The sequence below is a fragment of the Thermobia domestica genome, chromosome 8 (assembly GCF_964235325.1).
Source record: "Thermobia domestica chromosome 8, izTheDome1.hap1.1, whole genome shotgun sequence".
In the NCBI taxonomy this organism is placed as follows: Eukaryota; Metazoa; Arthropoda; class Insecta; order Zygentoma; family Lepismatidae; genus Thermobia; species Thermobia domestica.
The window spans coordinates 98505051-98526930 of NC_137461.1; the positions used below are offsets into that span (position 1 = coordinate 98505051).

The 21880-nt window shown below is 36.4% G+C and overlaps 1 protein-coding gene across 1 annotated transcript in view; it reads right to left on the bottom strand.

Moving 5' to 3' along the window:
* LOC145693098 (TWiK family of potassium channels protein 18-like) overlaps window positions 1–21762 on the bottom strand; it is a 1093215-nt gene extending 1071453 nt beyond the window's left edge. Inside the window, exon 1 of the mRNA XM_081768794.1 lies at window positions 21227–21762. The gene's annotated coding sequence lies outside the window, so the exon portion shown is untranslated. The remainder of the gene's footprint in view (window positions 1–21226) is intronic.
* Window positions 21763–21880: the final 118 nt, after the last annotated feature.

Sequence of the window (21880 nt, forward strand, 5' to 3'; positions counted from 1 at the left end):
ATGAAAGATGTTGAGTGCGTTTAGTAAGATAAGAGCGATAGGAGTTCCAGTTAGCTTTATCAAAGCGAAAACAGATGCGTGAAGGCAATGGAGGACGAGGTGAAGCAGAAGAGTGAAGATTTATTGAGAGTTTAACAGGAGCATGGTCACTTCCCAGGGTATCAAGTACGGAAATAGTGCTACGAGTTATTAGATTGCTAGACGTAATAACGATGTCTGGTGTTGTGTCAGAGATTGGCCGAGTGGGTTTTGGTAACTGATGAATGGTTCCAGTGGTGTGTGTGGTGATGAAAGCAGCGAAATTGGTACGATCGTGATCTGAGCGACTGTGCATATTAAAATCTGCCATGATGATATAGTGGCTATAGGTGTTTGAAATATGTTGTACAAATTGTATTGGGAGAGGATGGCCAGGCCGGATGTAGATGGTTGCTATGGTAATGATAATTGATTTGAAATATACAGTGGAAATTATATATTCGGGTAATGGTGTATGAGTATAATAGAACTGACGGTAAGGCAAGTAAGGGGAGAAACCAACCGCTACGCCCCCATTAGCGCGCTGTGCGGGCTGTAAATTGTCTGCACGTAAAATGGTATATCCTGGTAGGCGACATGGAGTTGCTTTGGTTAAGAATGTTTCGTTTAAGAGGAAAACTGTTATATGTTCCTCGAGTAGCAGGGTTTGAAACAAAGGTTTGTTTTTAGTAAAGGATCGGATGTTCAAATAAAGAAAGTTTAGAGCCATGATGAAATTAAATTCAACCGGTTTGAGGTGTTGGAGAAGCATGAAAATGCACTGAGTTTCCAGAGTATGTTGCTGTGAAGTGAATATGAAATGTTGCTTTGGCTGCAAGGGTGATTTGCTGTAAGATGTGTGGCCGGATGAAAGGATGGATATTTTGCAGTGAAAGAGTAAGAAAAGTAAGGAGTTGATTTATTGTGACTGGGGTATCTACTGTGGGCGGAGGGGTGGTAACAAGCGATGTGGTACGCAAGGGTACAACCAGTTCCGGATGTTGCGGCGTTGGGTCCGGTTTTGCTTTACATTTATAGCTATAAGTAGGGTGGCTGTCCGGACATGTAGAACATTTTGCTGGTTGGTGCAAATTAGTGCATAAACGAGTTGAGTGTGGTCCTGCACAGTAACCGCATTTGAAGTCATTCTTACAGTCAGCTGTATTATGCGTATTGTATTCTTGGCAGCGTTCGCATCGAACTGGTAAGGGTGCCATTGAACGCGATGGTTCGACTCTATGTTTACGGTTATATATGAAAGCTCCATGTGCAAGCAAATCGTCGATTGTCTCTTGATGGGGTGTGAGGATGCGAATCATGAAAGTGGGCCCATGATCGTTACGAATTCTGAGTACTTTAGAAATGGTGTAGCCTTCGAGTTTTAGTTCATCATGAACTTCCTCGTCTGTGTAAGACGGGTCGACACCTCGGATGACTACAGAAAGAAGCGAGGGTCTCCGTGGTGGAGGGGGTTGCTTGCGTGTCGAATTAGTGAGATTGGTGATTTCGGCTTGTGCTCCGAAAGTATCGATAGGCACTTTGTTTCGAATCGTCGTGTATAGATCAGGGTCAGACGTTTTAAAGATATAACCATTTCTTGTGTGCACTATTTCCCTGATAGCAGCACGTGGAAGATACTTCCTTAGTTGGAGTGCAACAAATTTCTCATTTGAGAACTTCGTGTCGTAATTGCGGAGAAGGATGGCAAAAGATGGCTGAACAGATGGAGGAGTAGAATCTGCTGGTGGTCCTATATCCATAGCGTCATTGGTCGGGTATTCAGTATGATGCTTTTTCTTCGGCGGCGAGTTTTGAACTCGGGCAGCATAACTAGCCTTTGATTGAGGTGACCTGGATCGGACCGATGTAGAAGATTCGACAGATGCACAAGAAGTTTGAGAATCTTTCCGTTGGCGAGAGCCAGAAACATTCGTTTGTGTCTTTGATGATCCCTTCCGTGGCCCCACCTTCGTGGGACAAACAGATGGTCCATCGACAACAGTAGGTAGATTCGTATGTCGTCCGCTAGTTCGTTTACCAGGTTTCGTGCCATGATCCGCCATAGTGAAGTCTATCTGGTGGGCAGATGCCCAAATGCTGTGTATATGATGTGATGTGATGTGATGATAGCAAGGTTGGACTACCCGTTTGGATAGTAGTCCAGGTAAGGCAGTTCCCCTATTAATGCAGTGACACTGTACACCCTTGGCTGAGATAAGTCTGATGAACAGTGTCCTGAAAAAACGCGGAGAAAAGCCCGGGATCAGGAGTAGGAAGGTTTTCAAAAACCGTCACCGTTCTAAGTAGGTGGCGCTTCAGAGGCAAACCTCTGGAAAGTGCACAATGACAACAAAAGCGCCAACCTATAAACTTTGATTTCAAACCTTTGATTGGCGGTTATTTGTGATTTTACATTTATCAGAAAAAAATATTTTAAACTATGTGTACTTTAAACAAATTATTTAAGTAGACTATTTTAGACATAAACTTTATTTTTTAAAATTATTGTTCAAAGCCTTTGTATTTTAATAAGCCTTTTCCAAAGTCAATGTAAATGAATTGTGCAGCCATCTTTGGAGTTCTTTTAAACTATACGTTTATGGGCGTTTATATGTTTGTGGCCAATCCTTTCGACAATGAGATCTCGGAAACTGCAGGCTCTAGAAAGATGACGTTTTCACAGATCGATTGAAAATGTTGTGCAGGTTGTCCAGTTCTAATTGAATATTTAAAAAATATGGCCATTATTTCTTTATTACATTTTTACGGGTACACTGGAAGTGTTGAAATTAAAAAAAAAAGTAAATCATCATATCCTATGCATTATACATTCCAACACCACATAGTTGTATATTGGGGTTGTATATGTGTCAGGCGTTTGTTTCATGGCCAAATAATAATGAAAAAGGAATGATAACCATTCCTCCAGCCTAAGACGAATCTTTATTTATGAGTGTTTTGCCCAATGAGCAACATATATAACTGACATTATAATTAATTGTGTATGTAATGTATTTACTTATTACATATTGCAAGCAAGAAGAAACAATACACTTATCATACATGAATTAGAAACTCCAACCGGAAGTAGGCTCAAATCTTGCAAGCGGTGCGAATATTGAAAAAGTAATCGACAAAAGCTTCCCTTTATGGTATCTCTTATCAATTTTTATCAAGACCTCTTTCACTTTTGTCTGTAATGGGACATGTACAGATGTGAGGAATAATAAGGAGATGCATGCCCATATATGAATGATGCGCTGAGTAGAGAGCGCAGGTTCAGCTAGTACATATTAAAGCAAATTACAAATCCTTCTCTCTTTGTCTCTAATTGCACGTGATCCTAGGTTCGGTTCTCGGTGGGAGAGCAAAGAAAGTGACACTGCCCTATAATGTCGTGTGAGTTGTTTCATTTGAAAAAGTCCGCAAGGAGTAGCTTATTCTTGAGGTAAGTTTCTCAGACAATTTTCTAAAATAAATTACTGGGGCGATTTTGTTCATATTCCATAAATAAACACAATAATAACTCTACAACATGGTACATGTGGTTCCCAGTGAAAAATCACCAAGAAGTAATTTAAGTAGGACGTAAGTTTTTCTCGAAGTTTTCTAAAAATACCTATAATAATTCTGTTACTATTGTGAAGAGACTAATATTTATTGACTTTCGTTGATCTCCCACAAAATCATTTATTCTTTAAGACTTATCTTCGGTGTTGTGAGATTATTCTTTTTTTTTTCTTTTCTTCCTAATTTCATAAAGCTGTCTCTTATGTGTCGAAGAACGCTAGTTATTCGGATGTCTTAGTTTATGAAATTCATGTATGTCTGAGAATTTAGTCTACGTTTCTCTTCCGTAATTTTGTGTTTTCGTGGCTAAATCGTGGAAGTGTTTGTTCATGTTATATAATGTATTATGTCAATGTATATTTATGTAATAAAGCTGAGAGAGCTACTTTCCCAACTATCTGTCCATCTCTGACGTCATGAGTACCTGTTGGGACGAAAACATCTCATCTACACGTGTCTGGAGTCAGCAGGATTACCAGAAGATCTTTGTCTTTAAATACTCCCTCCATCCCGGAAACAGGGAGTCACACGGAGTCTTTGGAGTCACACGGAGCCTTTGGAGAGACACGGAGCCTTCGAAGTCTCACGGAACCTTTGGAGTCGATCATCGAGGACTATAGTCGCGAAGTTATCAAAAGACAGTCAACGGAGTCGGTCCGGGGAGTGCACGGCAGTTAATCGAGCACTTCGGGAGTAATTTGGAAACAAACCGAATAGTTTATAATTCGGTTTTCGACATATTGAACACCAGACGAACAACAGGAGGAAGCCCAGCAGAGATGAAGCTACAGGTACTGTGACGTCAGATTTCTTCCTTTCTCTTCCCCACCTACCCACACTCTCTCTCCAAAAAAGCTAAAATTCTTATTTTTATTTCTTTTAAAATCAGACGGGTGTCGTCCGGTCCCAGGACCCGTTCTACCCTTGAGAAACATCCCAAGAATCTCACTTTGACGACACAGCTTTCTTTGAAAATACTTTTCAAATTAAGCACCCGTAAAACTATTTCATAAATAAACGTTTTAGTAATATCTGTATCATAATTTCATTTAAATTAATAAATGGAAAGGAGAAAGTTTAGTGCGATGCTCTGTATCTTTTTATTTTATTTCTCTTTTCATATGTGGAGTGGCGGATCTAGAAGATGAAAACTGGGGGTAGACAGGCCCCAGACTATGAAAAGAATATAATGAGCTAACTCAGATCATTTTAATTTGGAATCCGTTTACGCACTTCGTTAACAGAAACTGGGAATATCTAATGATTCAAAAATTTTCCAATAAAGACTAAAAGGCAACCTTTTATTACAAACTTTCAAAAAATTATAAACAGTGGCGTATTTACGATCTTATTTCGGAGGACGCACTTTTTCGATTATTGTCTTTAAACAATGTTATGTAGCACTACAGCTATTAGTGAAACATTTTCGTGTAAAACGCGAACTAAATTCTAAGGCTTTTCGAAAAACTTCACCGAAAAATAACTCATCCCCAAAAGCAAACTACTCCTTGCAGAATTTTCCATAAGAAATAACGTATCCCATATATTAGGGTTATTAATGAACTATTCTTTTTATACAAAGGAATAACAGAAACCCATGAGTGGTATTTTACAAAATTGTCAAAATAAAACTCACCCCGAGAGTAAACTAGCAATTGTCAATATTTTCATGGAAGTGATTTGTGGTAAAATTAAAGGACTAATAATGAAAAATTTGTTTATGAAATACGATTAAAAATCGCCTGAGTCATTTGTGCCGAGAATGGACTATCCCTTCTAAGTTTTTCATAAAGAATAATTTAACAATATTTTAGAGTTTTTAATCCAATTTTAAATTATGAAATATGGACCACGTGACATTTCTGTGGAAATAAAAAAAAATCATCCCGAAAAATGAATTATTCTTCGTATTTTTTTTTTCAGAACAAAGGAGTTTGGTATATATTTTATTAATGAAATGTTTATGAAGTATGAACAAAGTTGTCTGAGTCGTTTTCGAGAATACCATTCTAAAGAAAACTCTCCCTAGGATAAATTATCTCTTCTAGGTTTTTCTGAAAGAAATGACTTGTACCACATAATGAGCTTGGTTTTGGAAAATTGATTTGTGAAATATAAACAAAATCATTAAAGCCATTTTTGAGAAAATCACATTTTTTTTTTATTTTCACCCTTAAGTAAACTACCCTTATTTTTAGGAGTACGAAGAAAATTCGAGAAACTCCTCTGAGGATCACATAAAAACTTTATAAGATTTTGTTCAGATCCGTTGAATGGTATGGTCTCTAGGTGAGTGAGTATCAGGACGAGCAGACGGACAGCTTGTCGAAAAATAACTTTTTCGGTATCTATAGAGGCTATGAAACGTGTAAAATCCGTTGAAATCTCAAATTAGATTTTTTAAAAGACTATCATTATTTCTTCTCTCGTTTCATCGGTCGAAAGTAAAAAATATATAAACACTTATTAAATGTTAGTAACAAAGAATGAGTTAGATTATTCATATTTGTTAATTTATCGATGACTAACAAAAGATGTGTTATGATACGAAGTTACATTTTGGAGTAAAATCACGACATTTGAAGTTTTAAACAATTTTTCAAGGATACAAATGATTTAAACCCAGAAACTTCTCGACTAAGCCGGGACATGTGGTAGCTCTAGCAACAATACTAAAATTGAGCGAATAAACAGAGACATCTCCGATTATTCGTGTCCCTTCATACTAGTGCACTATATTCAATTCTGTGATATCAAGTAATCGTTACGTTTTAACACGTACCTCATGAGCATTATTTCGTTCCTGATTCAATTTTCTGTGATGTGGTATGCAAGTTGTATTACGTTAAACAGTGCTATAATACTCAGTTAGTAGGGATAAAAAAAATACATATAAATCGTACGTTAAAATTAAGGAGCAGTGCCTACATTTGGTGAGTACAATAGACAATAAAATTTACCCAATGAGTAAACATGAATATATACAGGGAGTTTCAAAACAACACCGATAACGTTTGAGAGATGATTCCTGACACCAAGATAAGACAAAAAGTATAAGACCAACCTGGGTGCATAAATGCTTCCTTTCGGAGTTATAGGCTGCCGGAAACATGAAAAAGCAAACTTTAAAGGTCCATAGCTCCTAAACTATGGGATCTACCGAAGTCGGGTCAAGACTTCACTTATGAACTAGTATGTGCGCTTTCCAAATATCCATGTTTCAGAATCCAAAGGTATTTCAGCGTCAATTTTTATAGATGTAGTTTGTGAGTACTTCAACTTATATTCCCTTTGTCAAACTCCCTCTATAAAAATTGTTGCGTGAGTACCTTAGGATTCTGAAACATGTATTTCTATGTAGCGCATATATTAGTTCCTAAGTGAAATTGTAACCTGACTACGGTAAGTCACATACTATTGGAGCTATTGACCTTTAAAATTCAATTTATCATGATTTCGGCAGCCTATAACTCCGAATGGAAACACTTGTGCACCCAGGTTAGTCTATACTTTTTGTATTATCTTGGTGTCAGAAATCACCTCCCAAACGTTATCGGTGTTGTTTTGAAACACGCTATATATATTTGAAACACGCTATATATATATATATATATATATATATATATATATATATATATATATATATATATATATATATATATATATATATATATACTGAGAAAAATCAGTTATCCGGACAACAGTGTATGGTACAAATATAGGTATCCTTATTTTTACTACAGGTTATGTCTATTGTACTCCTGTACGATGATACACTTTCAGTTATACGTTTGCTGTACGTTAAGTACAAAAACTACAGGAATTACATATGTAATCTACATTTTTGCGTACACCATATCAGAGTTGGCGTGGGTCAATGAAAGCTTGACCCACAACCCATTAACCCACCACCCATCGTGACCCACGACCCACAACCCACCACCTACCGTGACCCACTCCGACCCACTGTGACCCACCATGAACCATCACTATGAACCACTCTCATCCATTGTGACCTACTCTGGCTCACCAAAATTCATCGTCATCAACTTTGACACATAATCCACCCACGGCCTTTCTATACTAACTAAAGAGTTTACACTTGTAATAAAACAAGACTGTGAAATTGTCACTAATCGGAATTTGAATTTCTACGGTCAATCGCTCAAGCACCACTCTGTTACAATAACGGTAGATCTGACCTTTACGATATAAAATGGTAAAGTGTATGTCAGTGAGGAAATTGAAGCACTTCGAGGGGGGGGGATTGGTGTGTGCCTAAAATATACTTCTACTAAGAGAGTATCCTTGCAAGTGTTAATAATCTCAACGCATTCCAAAAGAAACCTCCATTCGCAGGAAGATACTCCTCTACAATATGAAAAGGATATGATTTCTCAGTTCACAGTATTTTTCCCCACAAAAGACTTGAAAATCAGTGTTTCATAGCGTATAAAGGTGTTCGGGTACCCTCTGTGAGAGCATCTCCATAAAGTATGCTTATAATTGTAATTTGTGTAATCACTAAAACACCACGTTAAATTTAAGTTACAAATATGCATGATTGCAATTATTATGCATATTTATTCAAAGTAGCTTACCTTTTAGTTTATAAAAAGCAAAAAAGAGATTTACTAAAAATTAGGTACAACGTTGAATAACACAGATACACCATTAGTAATAGAAGTATTCATTTTCCATAACTCGTAATTTGCCAACTTAAATCAAATCTGAAATCAAGTTTATTTCCCATAGGCCTCCAGAACTTTTTCGTGGTAAATCATCCGCAGTGGAATGATGTCCATTCTTCAGCCAAGAAATAAGTAGTTCGTCTAATTTGAGCATGTCTAGCGGTGGGCCATTAACATTGATGAACAACAAGATAGACAATGTTTGAGCGCTTAGTCTATTTCTAGTATCAGTCATCTGTAAATTCATACGGGGAAATCCCCGTTCGCACTCTGTCGTGGAAATTGATCATACTTCTACCCGACGTAGAAATTTCTGCAACTCCTCATCGACAATCTGCTTGTTAGACTTAAGTCTTATAACGATTTTTCTCGGTCAGTTTTGAAACACTCAGCAAGAAGTATCACCTCTCTATCACCAAATATCTTTCCAATATCGACCATATCAATTGGCAATGTCGACCCATGGAGAACAGGAACTTCATTTACCACACCTTCGATAGGGAATCTTGTGCAAATAGCTAATTAAAGCCTGATAAACTGATGATTTCTTATTTGTTTATAAATTTAATTTTTGTAATTGCGCATGAAGGTTTGATGTCATTACCAAGTTCCCTCCCCCCTAGAAAGCAAAAGGAACGAGTTCCGGGGAACTGTTCAGAGGTGAATGGGAACTTTCCTCCTTCTTCCCCTTCAATTATCACACTGCTGTTTGCCATGTGCTAAATTACGATGAATTTCAATTAAATTATCATAGTATAATTATTTCCTTGTTGAATTATCGATACTTTTCAATGGAAAAAGGATGAAATTTGAAAGTCCCAAATCAAGGTTAGTAGACCAACGTGAAAGGAAAAAAGTGTAAAATTTTCCATATAATTATGCGTAAATCCAAACTTAAAATTTCCGTGTAATTAAGCTTACAGTACAAATTTTGTCTCTTTTTCTTACAACTTTATGGATTGATTGCCCTGCGCTGTAAGCGCTCCATATAATAAACATAAGCTTCAACAATTATTATAGTAGAATGCAATGGATATATGAAGCGAAGCACTTGTATTTTTTGTTTCTGAATTTTTTTCTTAACTAATAGCAATCGTTTTTTTAGCATTTTTACAAACCAACTCATTACCAATTTTCCACGTATAGAAAGTACTCCCCCCCCTAATAAAGGAGAATTTAAAAAAAGTTAGGATACATTTTGTTTATTTTTAATAAAGAGTTAATTTCAGCTCCGTAAGCTTAATGGCTTGCGAGATACTCTCGCAAAAATTCGGATCCTCACTACCTCGTTAGGATATCTATTATAATGAAAGCAATATAACATCCCAGTTTGGATTAAGGCCTAACTATATACCAAAAATCTAACTATATTTGACTTTGCAATTTGGCCGTGATAATCAGGCACTCATAGTTACATTCAATTTTTTATATAATAATTTATATATTACAGTGATTCAAAAACGCATATTTTTCAGTAGTTAGCTCCTATAAAAACTGACAAGCCTCGAAAGCCAAGTAGTAGTTTAAGCCCTACTGCTATTATTACAATTACAAATATCAATATCCAAAAGTGACTGAAGATTTTTTTCAGTTAGATGTACTCACCTCAGGTAAGTAGACATAAACAAATGAAAAAGGAAGGGAAATGAAGGTCTTGAAAGTAAAACTCAGACAAATTTACCAGTCTTTAGAAGATACTGTCTACAATGCAGTGAGCAGAGTGAGTCTGTAGGTCAGACTGAGTCGGTGGGTCATGGGGGGTGCTGGGCCGCAGTGGGTCATGGTCGGTGGTGGGTCGCAGTGGGTTACGATGGGTGGTGGGTCACAGTGGGTAACATGCTGTTCACCCACGACCCACTGACTCACTCAGAAAACTTGACCCACTGATCCACTCCATCTCTGCACCGTATACGATTTTTTTCTCAGTGTTTATTTTAACATGAGCGGGCCGTAGAAGGCAATAACATTTCTCTGTGATCAGAGATATTTTCAAGAAATATGGATCGTGAAATATATAGAATGCTTACAGGCTATGTCATACTATCAGCTGAAGTAGGAAAGTATATGACAAGAACAAATTGATGATAATGTGTTACGGCTAACTATGGTATTAAAATGCTTCTTTAGTACGTGAAGTCTGCAATAATGCTGAGGATATGTGCAATATATATATGTGGATTGCAATAGTAGATACGGCAGTCTGGATTATATCGGTCTATGGTGACGGTGCGTTCGTATATGGCGAGAATGAATTATATTTTCTATGTTGTATTTAAATGAATTAAACTAATTTCTCTGCTAAGAGTGGCAATGATTATGAAATGCTGTAAATAAGGCAATTAGCAATTTAGCATGGGGTACAGCATAACCGATTTTTTCTTTTATAATTTTTGTAATAAATTATCATTATTACTATTATTATTATTACTATTATTATTATTATATATAATTATTGCATTTTAGATCTTAGGGTTTGTTTGAACACCGAGGATACAAGGACACATGGATTACATTTTAAGGTGGAATCTGCACCATCGTAATGTGTGTAAATTCCAAATTTCTGCCGGTGAAAATTGAGCTCACCAAAGGTGCGCGTACTAGCGACTAGACCAGTGAGATTTGCTTTTAATGAATTAATGAATTTACATAGTTCTAATTTTACTGATCTTGGAGGGCTTGGTTTAATGGATAGACGATATTTTCTATGTCAGGATTTCAGTTTCATTAAAAGTGAAAACGAGTACATTTTACCGGCATGTTAAACGTGCAATAACTCCATAATTTGTTTTGATCTTCATACATTTCCGAAGTTCTATCCGAGAAAAGCATGTTTTACCCGTAATTACCATTAATATCAAAGTATATACCCTACAAAACAACACTGGTGCTGATATAATATTAATATTTGGAAAGATAAACCTTCCTGACATTAGAAAATAAAAGAAGTGAAATCTTTAAGTTTAACGTCCCACGTTTATGCCTGTTAGGCTAAAGGAAACAGATGATTAAGGCAAGTGAATGATTATGGAATAATTGGTGGAATGCAAATGTGGGATGAAACGGGAGCACCACGAGAAAACTTACGGACACGATGTTGTCCACCAGAAACTTACTTATCCGGGATTGAACCAGGGACTCCATGCACTAGAAGTAATGTCTCTACCACACAGAGAAAAATCCGTTCTCCGGACAGCGGTATATTGTACAAATATACGGTATCCTCTTGCTTAATATAGAAATCAGTACGGAGCATACGTTTTCCGTATGCTACATAGGCACTGCCCTTAGATGTTACATCATGCCATTGCAGGATGTCTGACATCTAACAATTTTCCGTATATCACATGCATATATTTATGTTACCTTTGTCAACTATATGTTATATACGTCCATTTGTATATGAGATCCTGGCCGCCTACATTGTTTCATACGGAAACTACGTATAGATGGAACACTTATACAGAAAATATTATAAAACATGCGTTTTCAGTTATACGTCTGCTGTACGTTAAGTCCAAAAACTACAGGAATTACGCATGTAACTTATCTTTTTAAGTACGCCACTTACATTTTTTTTTTTCTCAGTGCACTGAGTCAGCGTGCTCCGCTTCCTGAAATTACAAATTCCGACTTGATCTGGTCACTCACACTGTTTCTAAATGAGTGATGGAGAGTTTGTATAGCAATATCTATAACCAAGGGCGCTGATCCTGGGGAGCCAGGGCCCCCCTATTGTATTTATGAACATACAATATTTGGCATAATTTGAATGCAATTTGTCTTAAAATCCTCATATATAGCCTATATACCTGTATACACATTCTGCATCTGAATGGGACCCCCCAAATTTACAGAGAAATAGGCGCCCTTGCCTATAACCCGCTTTTCTCGGCTTTGTTGACTGGATTATGGTGTTTGTTAATTCAAACAGCATACGCAGAAAATTAATCAGCATAGTTGTCTATAGGAATTTTCATAGGAGGGATCAACATTTGAATTTCTTTGTTTTTAGTCTTCTTTTCATCTTTTTTCATGCATTCATGGCCTTCTGGCACCTAAGGCTCAGGTCGGAATAAGAAAAGCTGATTTGCTTGAGTTGAGTTTGAGTGCAAAGTCCCTTTCATCAGCGAGACTATATGACACAGGACCTAATGATTAACGTGGAATCCGAACAACATGAGCTCCATCCTGGAATCAAACTCGGGTCTCTCACGCCAAAGGCGCATATGCTAACCGCTAAGCCACGAAAGAGTTCGAAAGCTGATTTGCATGTTACCATTCCACTATTCACGGAATAGTTTTCAGCAATAAAAGGCTTTTTTTTTTTTTTTTTGTATTTTGCTCACTACTTAGTAACAGATATTTTTTACAACAGTAGTTCAAAACGTAAGTAAGCAAAGAAATATTGGAAAAATTAAATTCAGAAAATATTACTCATGACCGGGAATTTCATTCAGATTGCGAATATCGATGTCTATCAGTAATTCAAATAGCCACCCTGAGTGAGGTTTTCCTGTGTTTTCCTCATTCACACCAGGCAAATGCCGGGACGAAACCTAAGATACAGGTCCCAGGCCGCTTCCTTCTTTCCCCAATCCTTTCTTCCTTCCCTGTCCTCGGAGAGTGTTATCGTCAAGGGATGTCATCCTCTCATAAGTGACGGTCTCACATGGCCATAGATGTGGAAAGCCCAGAAATCTAATTCTTATTCCCCAGTAATTCAAGTTCGTGTGATGCATTCTTGGCGAAAAGTATGCGTATTGTATACTTGACTACAAACGAATGAAACGTTACAATCGAAACTACAAAGATTGATAACTATTGATGGTTGGGAATATTAAAGCGATAGGCTTCATAGTTGACTGATTGATAGGTATTAAAATCGTTTGTTCCTTTTCAGCACCAGAATCATTTGAGGAATAAATTTAGGTTTAACGTCAAATCCAAAATACGTGAGCTCTTTCCGGGAATAGAACCTAGAACTCTGGTACCAATGGTCCGCATGTTGACCATATTATCACAGGAGACCTCAAGGTTTCGTATTAATCTCAAACAATATGAAGTCTTAAAGAGTTTTGGTAATTCTTTTATTTGCGTTTTGGACTCATGTCAAAATTCAAACAGTAGTGTGTTTAAAGCACTCAGAATTATTTGAGGAATAAATTTAGGTTTAACGTGAAATCCAAAATACGTGAGCTCTTTCCGGGAATAGAACCTAGAACTCTAGCACCAATGGTCCGCATGTTGACCATATTATCACAGCAGAGCTCAAGGTTTCGTATTAATCTCAAACAATGTGAAGCCTTAAAGAGTTTTGGTAAGTCCTTTATTTGCGTTTTGGATTCATGGCAAAATTCAAACAGTAGTGTATTTGAAGCACCCATAATAATAATAATAATTATTATTATTTTTAGCAAAGTTGTTACTCTTTATTAGTTGAAGGTTGCGACCTCTTTCAGCACAGAGACTATATAAGATGTAGATTTATTAGTCTCTCATCGCAAATTGAACCTTGGATGACATACATCAAGGACGAGCGCACTAGGTACTAGACTAGCGTCGAAAGTCTGCTGTTCAGGTGGCCTCCATTATCTAGAAATACATGTTCAAATTCACAATCTTACCAAGAAAGGGGGCGGGGGAACAGAGGTCAGAAGCATTCCCATATTTATAAGTTTTCACCGGTAGAATTAGCAAGTAAAATCCTATTTAAAATACTAATATTTTTTCTCTTCCGATGTATCGGTGTTTTCTTTTTCTTGAATGGTACTTCTTCAAATCAAGAACTGTGTTATACATTTTGGTGACTAACTGGCTGACAAAACAAAAACAACACCTACCACTTAGTAGAGTACCTATTATAATGAGAGGGTCGGCTTGTAGACCGATTGTGGGCGACGTGTGACCAACTTGTAAGAATTTCTTAACATTTTCAGAAAGTTGAAAAAAACTGGAAGATTGATCATAGTGGTTCAGTGGTAGAGTGTTTATCTGTGGTCCGAGATACCATAGACCGTATCAGTTTTCGGTGCAAGACATCGTGACTGGAGGTTTTCTCAGGTTCTCTCCCTACCTCTTACATGTTTTTTCCACTAATTCTTTTAATCACTTACTCTCATAGTTAATCCACCTCGCACTAAGTGAACTTTGTGTGAGCAAACACCATATGAGCGCAGGTTTTCTAGTGGTTCTTCCGTTTCCTTCCACTTTCTTCAATCAACTTTTTTTCATTGATTATCATCACTGTTATTTTCCTTAGCCTCAGCACATAATCATGAGACGTAAAATTTGAACATCCAACTTATAGGAGTCATAATCGTGACACATTAAACTAGAAATGTATTCCATACTGAAGAAGAAGATTTATGAACATTAGTGTAATGTCAAACGAATATAAACTCAAGAAAATCAATAAACAAATTAAAGTTGTCTAAATTGGGTTAATTTAGAGGAAATGAGAATTTAACAGAAATAATCACACACACGTTATGTTTGTTTCTGCTACCTAATTCACATTTTGTAGCCGGAAGTCGAATATGAAAATTTTGCATGCAAGAGATAAACCGCACTATCTCTGAAACTGTAATTAAAATATAATTTCCTGTTTTAAATTAAGAAAACATCATCATCATCACAACCTGTCACTGACATATCGTCTGCCGGCAAAACTGTGTAGTTCCCACACACAACTGCAGTCAATCCCTAGGCACAACCTTCGTCTTGTTTATACTCTTTAATTACGTCTATGAACTTCTCTTCTTTATAACTCATCATACTTTCTGCATGATATATTATTGAAACCTTAGTCTTGAGTGTGTGTGAAGTTAAATTCATAAATTCTAGGAGATGTACCAATAAATTATTCATAAGGAAACAAGAAGTTGTTTATTCAAGTCTATTTTTATTTAACTTTGCGTTTGTATAGGTATAAATCTTAAATAATAATAATAATAATAATAATAATAATAATAATAATAATAATAATAATAATAATAATAATAATAATAATAAAATCTCGAAGAAAAATTAAGATAAAACTCAAGACAAAAGAGAATAAGAGTAGTATATGAATAACTTATATTGATTTTATTTATTTTAACGTGTTACAATAGTTTGATTTTTTTTAATCTTTCATATATTCTATTATAAACATACCTAGTATATTCGTTGTGAGTATTAAACAAGTTTGATAAAAGAACAATACATGAACATCATTAGGGTGCCGGGGTCTTATTTGCTTCTTCGCGGCCACACCTCTGAGGTATCGTCACATATAACCTTTACACTGAAAAGGGAATTTATCTTCAATCCATTGTTTAATTTCTTTTGGGAGTTTAACGTCCCACGATTGTGGGCCGAAACCTAAGGGAGACAGTGATGGTGAGATGGATTGATAATGGCGGAATGAAGGAAGTGCAAGGAAACAGGAAAATCCCGCGGTGGAAACCCACGCATACGATGTTTGTTCCCTACAAAGCCCACTTGGCAGGTGCTGAGACCGAGCCAGGAACTCTACGCGCCAAAGGTGAACATTCTACGACTGAACCATCTTGGCTTTCAATCAAATTTCCCTCTACTACTTGTGCAATTGATAAGACCGATCATAGTTGCTTTCGGTTGGTAAATACTTCGTTGACGTCCTTATTCAACACCGAGGTATGGAAGGCGGAATCTACTATTAGCGTGGAATCCAAACTATAATCATGTAAGAGCAACCCTCAGAGTAAAGGCATTTCCCACCGCATTATCCCGCTTCCAAGACAGCTGATTACAGAACGACGTTATCAATTTCACTTTAGAATCACTCATACAATCAGGGAAAAAGAAAGCGTTCCAATTCGTTGAAAAAGTTACATGTGAAGAAATAGTTGTTGAAAGATAACTGTGAAGATGTTTGATAGTAAGTATTGAAACGATCAACACATAATTCGTTTTATTGAAATAAGCGTTTTTGTTTCTATTTTCCTTTTTTGTACTTGCATAAGAAGAAATGTCAATAAGCGCTAACTTCCTAAGTTCTTAGTAGTTCCTGTGATGATCAGACCCGTATTCTAAGCTAAAAATGAGTGCTCCCGTTTACGTACGTGAGAGAAATTCAACTAATCTGTATAAGATACGAAATGTTCACTTTTATATTATTATGAAAATATACTAAAAATTACTATATAATATGATAAATAAATATTTCCTTACATAGTTCAATGGCTTGCATACGTCCTCGGATTCCTAAGGTCTAGAGTTCAATTTCTTATAGATTTAGATTTCAGTCTAAACTCATATTTCAGGGAACTGGAGGAAGTTATTTCAATTTAAAAAGTGGTGAATTGTTTTCTTAGAAGGCAAAAATGAGGGCAACTGAATATGTAATGACCACAAATGTTCTATATACAAGGAATCTACTGACCATATCCTTCAGTGGTGAATGGTAACCAGAGATTTTTATTGTAACAAATACATTTTTAAGTACTGTTATGTATAGCTCTCTCTGAACTTGGTAGAATTTCGAACATATAGGAACCAAGAATTGGTGACTTTGTGAATTTACCCACTAACTCTGGAGTTCCGGGTAACTACGCTATTCTATACTGGCAGCAAAGGTCATATTGAAGAAAGGTTTATGAGTCTTTAATAAATCTAAATTCGAACCACTCTTCTCCAGTTCTCGCCGACATCCAATCCATGGTTGCAGCGTTGATAGGTTTCGAGGTCAATTTTTTGCTAAAAAGCGTCTGCAATTCTACTTTTCATTTACGTACAGGTCTTTAGCGCGGAACACTTGGATTTGAATACCAGTGAGAGCACATGTAGTTTGGGTCCCACATGAACGAGTAGGTCCACGTTCCCTAATAGTTTCAATATTAACAAGGACCTTAAAAGTCCAATCCAATCAACCAATTTACTTTTAATTTGTTTAATTTACGTTTAATTTTAGGCTAATGATGATGGTTATAACATAGTTTTATAACAGGGGATTTGCACTAGTTTATAGCAAGCGAACACTTGATCCACAAAGTTAATTGAAGTTTTACATAGTTTTTTTTTTTTTTTTTTTTTGAACCTGCTGCAAAATTGATAAGCACTAAGCTGTTTCCAGTGCCCTTTTGTGAACAAGTGGTTAACTCTTGCATTTTCTGTTCATGTAATCCTGGGTTCGGTTTCAGATAATGGGTGTTTGCCTCAGTTTTAGACAAGAATACGGCTTTTATTTTGAGCTGTAAATCTCGTTTCATACAGCTGCAGGTGCTTTGAAAGGAATGTTAAACTCCAAATTAATATAAACAGCCTAAGAAATTTTCTTTCTGTATTCGCCTTTTCGAATTCAATATATTTATTTTATATGTGGATGTTACTGTAAGAAGCAAAGCCGATAAATCAGTATTGAGAATTTCAGCAGAAAACTATGCATGTCTCTAGCTTCTAATCACAGTTTTCTTTCCTTGATGCTTTCTATTTTTGTTTCAGAGTTTCTTAGAATAGTCTATTCTTTCGGTCTGCATTTTCTTCCAGCACTCTTTCCGAAATCATTAGGCATTTAGTTATTGTACTCGGTGATGAGTCGTGTGATGTGAATGAGGAATGATATTCTACAGTAAGTATTCGAGCTTCTATATTCAAAATTTATCGGATGAAAATGTATTTGCTTCTGAGAGAAATTTCATTTACCTTCCATAACTTTATCTCTGGACTTTTTATGTAGTTGAGACTGGTGATGCGTTTCTGTAATCCTCTCTTGAAGGCGATATACTGTGGTGAGGGATTCCCTATAGATACTCTGAGCGTTAATATTGCATGATGGTCTGTGCACCAGACAACTGTATTGTTTTCAGGTCGTGATCGTGGTTCCAAGTCTGTGTTAATAGTTATTTGTTCTTCTTAACCTCGGTGTTATATAAGGACGCAAAGGAAACAAAGAAAACTTAAATTTCACACCTTCTTTCGTAACCTATTATCGATTGTCAAAACTGAATGTGCGAAAAATCCATTTTTTTTAAAGGATGCAACAAAAATATCTACAGACTGCAAAATGATTCTGATTTCCGTCCCCATGATTGATTTTGATTGATTGGGAAATGGAATGAAATCTTTGGGTTTTACGTCCCACGATTATGCCGACTAGGCTAAAGGAGGCGATAATGATGAGAAATGAAGAAAGTGGGAGAAAACTCCAGAACCCCGAGGAAACCCACACACACGGTGTTTGTCCACCACAAAGTTCACTTGGCGCGAGCTGGGGAAGGTTGTGGAACATAGGTTCCTCCATATAGATTAGTAGCTAGATTGTTCCTCTCTGTACTATTCACATAGTATTGTCGAGCAAGAATTATCAAGTGATTTCGGGTTGCAGCCCCACAGAGCATGTTGTTTTCTGTCTTCATTCCAGCTCAATGGAAAGGGGGATCTATATGCTAGAACCCTGCCCGAGCTGGGATCGAACCATGGACCCCATGCTCAAGAAGTGAACGTTCTACCACTGAACCGCCGCAGCCCCTTGATTGTTTGGGATATGATGAGGAGACATATTAGTCTACCTGTTTGTTCTCGTCACGACAAGAGCCAATGCACGAAACTTATCGGTTGGCATTTAGTTTTTCCCCAAACTCGTTTCATGGTTCCAGAATCGAGTGCCTTGTTTTAGTTTAAATTGTGATAAAGGTAGAAGCACAAGGGCCCTGGGAGCTTCTAACTCCCTTCGCTAGCTGTCACTAGCTCAGCTATATTTTGTAAAGTAAGTAACACACTGTAAGTCTTATATGTGCAAGACTGGGGGAGATACTAAATATCAGCCAAACTTATCTATCATAAAAAGATTGCCAAGTGAGGCACGTGAAAAACTTCTTATTACTCTCTCTTTGAAGGTAAGTGTAGAATTCGTACTATTTATTGCCCGCAGCGAATTTAGTGCTTCTCAAGTATTTAATACGCACGTACTATGAATCATGTGATCACGATGTAAGTATCAACTTATTAGTTTATTGGAGTAAACATTTGCAATGTTACATAAACAAATGGTTCTCTGTACACTTTAACAAATGAGTCAAACATGGGATCAGGGATGAATTCAGAGGAGAATATTACTCCTGTTGGAGATGAGAATTTCTCTTGTGCTAATTTTGAATATTTGAAATAGGTAATCTAGAATCAATAATACTTACAGAAAAACATATTTCCCACAGGACTTCATATTTCCCTCAGGTACACATGTCTGTATTTATCACTGAACCACATATATATTCCTACTGAAATTTACCTCGTTCATAGAATTGAAAGTCCTATTTACAGTTTAGGGGAATAATTAAATTTAGTATTTTGTTTTTATAAAATGATTTTCTTAAAAAAAAAAACAACTTATCATTCCATAGTTGAGCGCTTCAGACTGAAGAAAACGGATTGATTATGAACTAATTGGTGGAATGAGAATTGGGAGGAAACGGGAGTCCCCCATTCGCACGATATTTTCTACCAAAAAAGAGTCAGATGGGCCTGGATCAAACCAAAACCACGGACCTTACGCACCAGAGGTAAGGTCCACGGACCTTACGCACCACTTTCTATTTAATTTGCCCCAACTGGAGTATTTGCCTTTCTGGGCTTCTGAATAAATCTTATTAAAATTCCTACTTAATGTAATATTATAGGAACATGAACATAGAAATATCGATAGCAGTTTAAAATATCAATTTTCTTCAGAGCGACTCAAATCCACTATAGGTTTTGCTACATGATCGCTAGATTATCGCTTGACACCGTTCGACTACACTAAACAGGCTCCCACTTAGCCACAGTACTTCCACTCCATTAATAAAACTCTGTAAATACGGTTAACCTCGAAAATTCTTCATCTTCTTGCTACAGCTTATCAGTAGTCCGAACAGTGGCGGATCTTGTAGTTAAAAACTAGGGAGGACAGCCAAAACGCAGACTATGATAGGTATATCATGAGTTTACTATAAATTTTCAAAAAAAAAAAAAAAGAAAAGAAAAATAAAAAGAAAAAAGAAAAGAAATGTAAATAATAGCTTAAACTAATTTTGTCGCTCAAAAAACTGGGGGGGGGCCTGGGCCCTCTGACCTGATCCGCCACTGAGTCGAAAATTGTTATTTTGGAATGTAATGCTATGTCAGTGTGTTTGTTTGAATTATATTCAAATTCCGTTTGCCAGCGGTACATCTATACAGTTTGAAGTGGAATATAGATCACTCTCGTCTGTACGATACTCTAGTATGTGTGGAATCGAACCCATGACCCCTACTCCAAAGGCACGCACGTTGACCATTATACCAGCGGTGAAAGCAACAGTGTTTCCATTATATACAATTTTGTTGTAGTATGATGGATTTATGGGAACTTTTGCTTCCCCATTTCACTGCTAAGTATACAAAAGTGAATATAATGTTGTCCTTCATATGTATCACACAACCATCTCCAGAAGATAAACTAATCACGTAGGTAGACAAACAACTGTGAAATATCTAATTAAAAAAAAAAACTCAAGGAGTGAATGAATGAAGCTGCATTTAAAAGTATTGATGTGACCGCACCCTACAGAAATACACATGTACCGGGTATCAATTTTTAAAAGAAAACAAAGTTTGTTGGCGTGACGTTGGCTTAAATGTTACTTAATACACAAATAAGCTTGCAACATGACGTCATCCTAATTATCAATATTTTTTTTAAATATATATAGTTAAAATTTAGTGTAGATAAGTGGTTTGATTGAATAGCCATTCATAGCGGAAGATCTTAAACTTCGATTTTAGTTGAAATTAAATTCTTATTTGAGAAACACTTCAATTTAATCATATTTTACATAGTAAATACCTACATTAAGAGAATAAACAAATTCACAGTTTGGATATTAGAATATAAGTGTTAACAATCACAATATGGTTACATATTTCTGATATTGAATATCAAGTTACACACGATATTGGATACCACTTACCTTTGTTTAGTTGCTTGGAAAAAATCAACTGGAATCATTCTTGCTGAGACACTTCCTGGCAAATGTTGGTTTATCTTTTGATTACCAGCAATTAAATAAAATATTTAAATAAAAATATATAAATATTCACTTTTTTATTTCTGTTGTACACTAGCTGAGTTATGAACAAGTTGCACAACTCTTTTGTGATAAGAGGGAATATTTCACCACTACATTGGACGAAGTACACTATTAATATAGACACTTGAGTACCGCTTTTACCTACATTTTCCCCAAAAAATCAAGAAAGGAAAGAAAAAAGAAGAACTGAGTCGTTCAAAGAAGAATAAACTTGACACTTTAATGTAAGTCTGTTCCGATAATTTTCGATTTAAACATAACAAAAAATGCCCGTTTTGTGTGAAAAGAATTTGTTTCTTCTTCCAAGACCGGGAACTGATAACAAACAATGCATTCAAATCGCGTACTATTTTCGACGTTTATCTGTCAGAGTTCGCTCTTCGACTGAAAGCGCCGAGCAAACGAGCTTCGAACTACGCATGCGCGAATCTTAAGCTGAGCAATACCGTTCACACGAGAGATGGAGAAAAGAGAGAGAGAGAGAGAGAGAGAGAGAGAGAGAGAGAGAGAGAGAGAGAAACAAGAGAGGAAGTA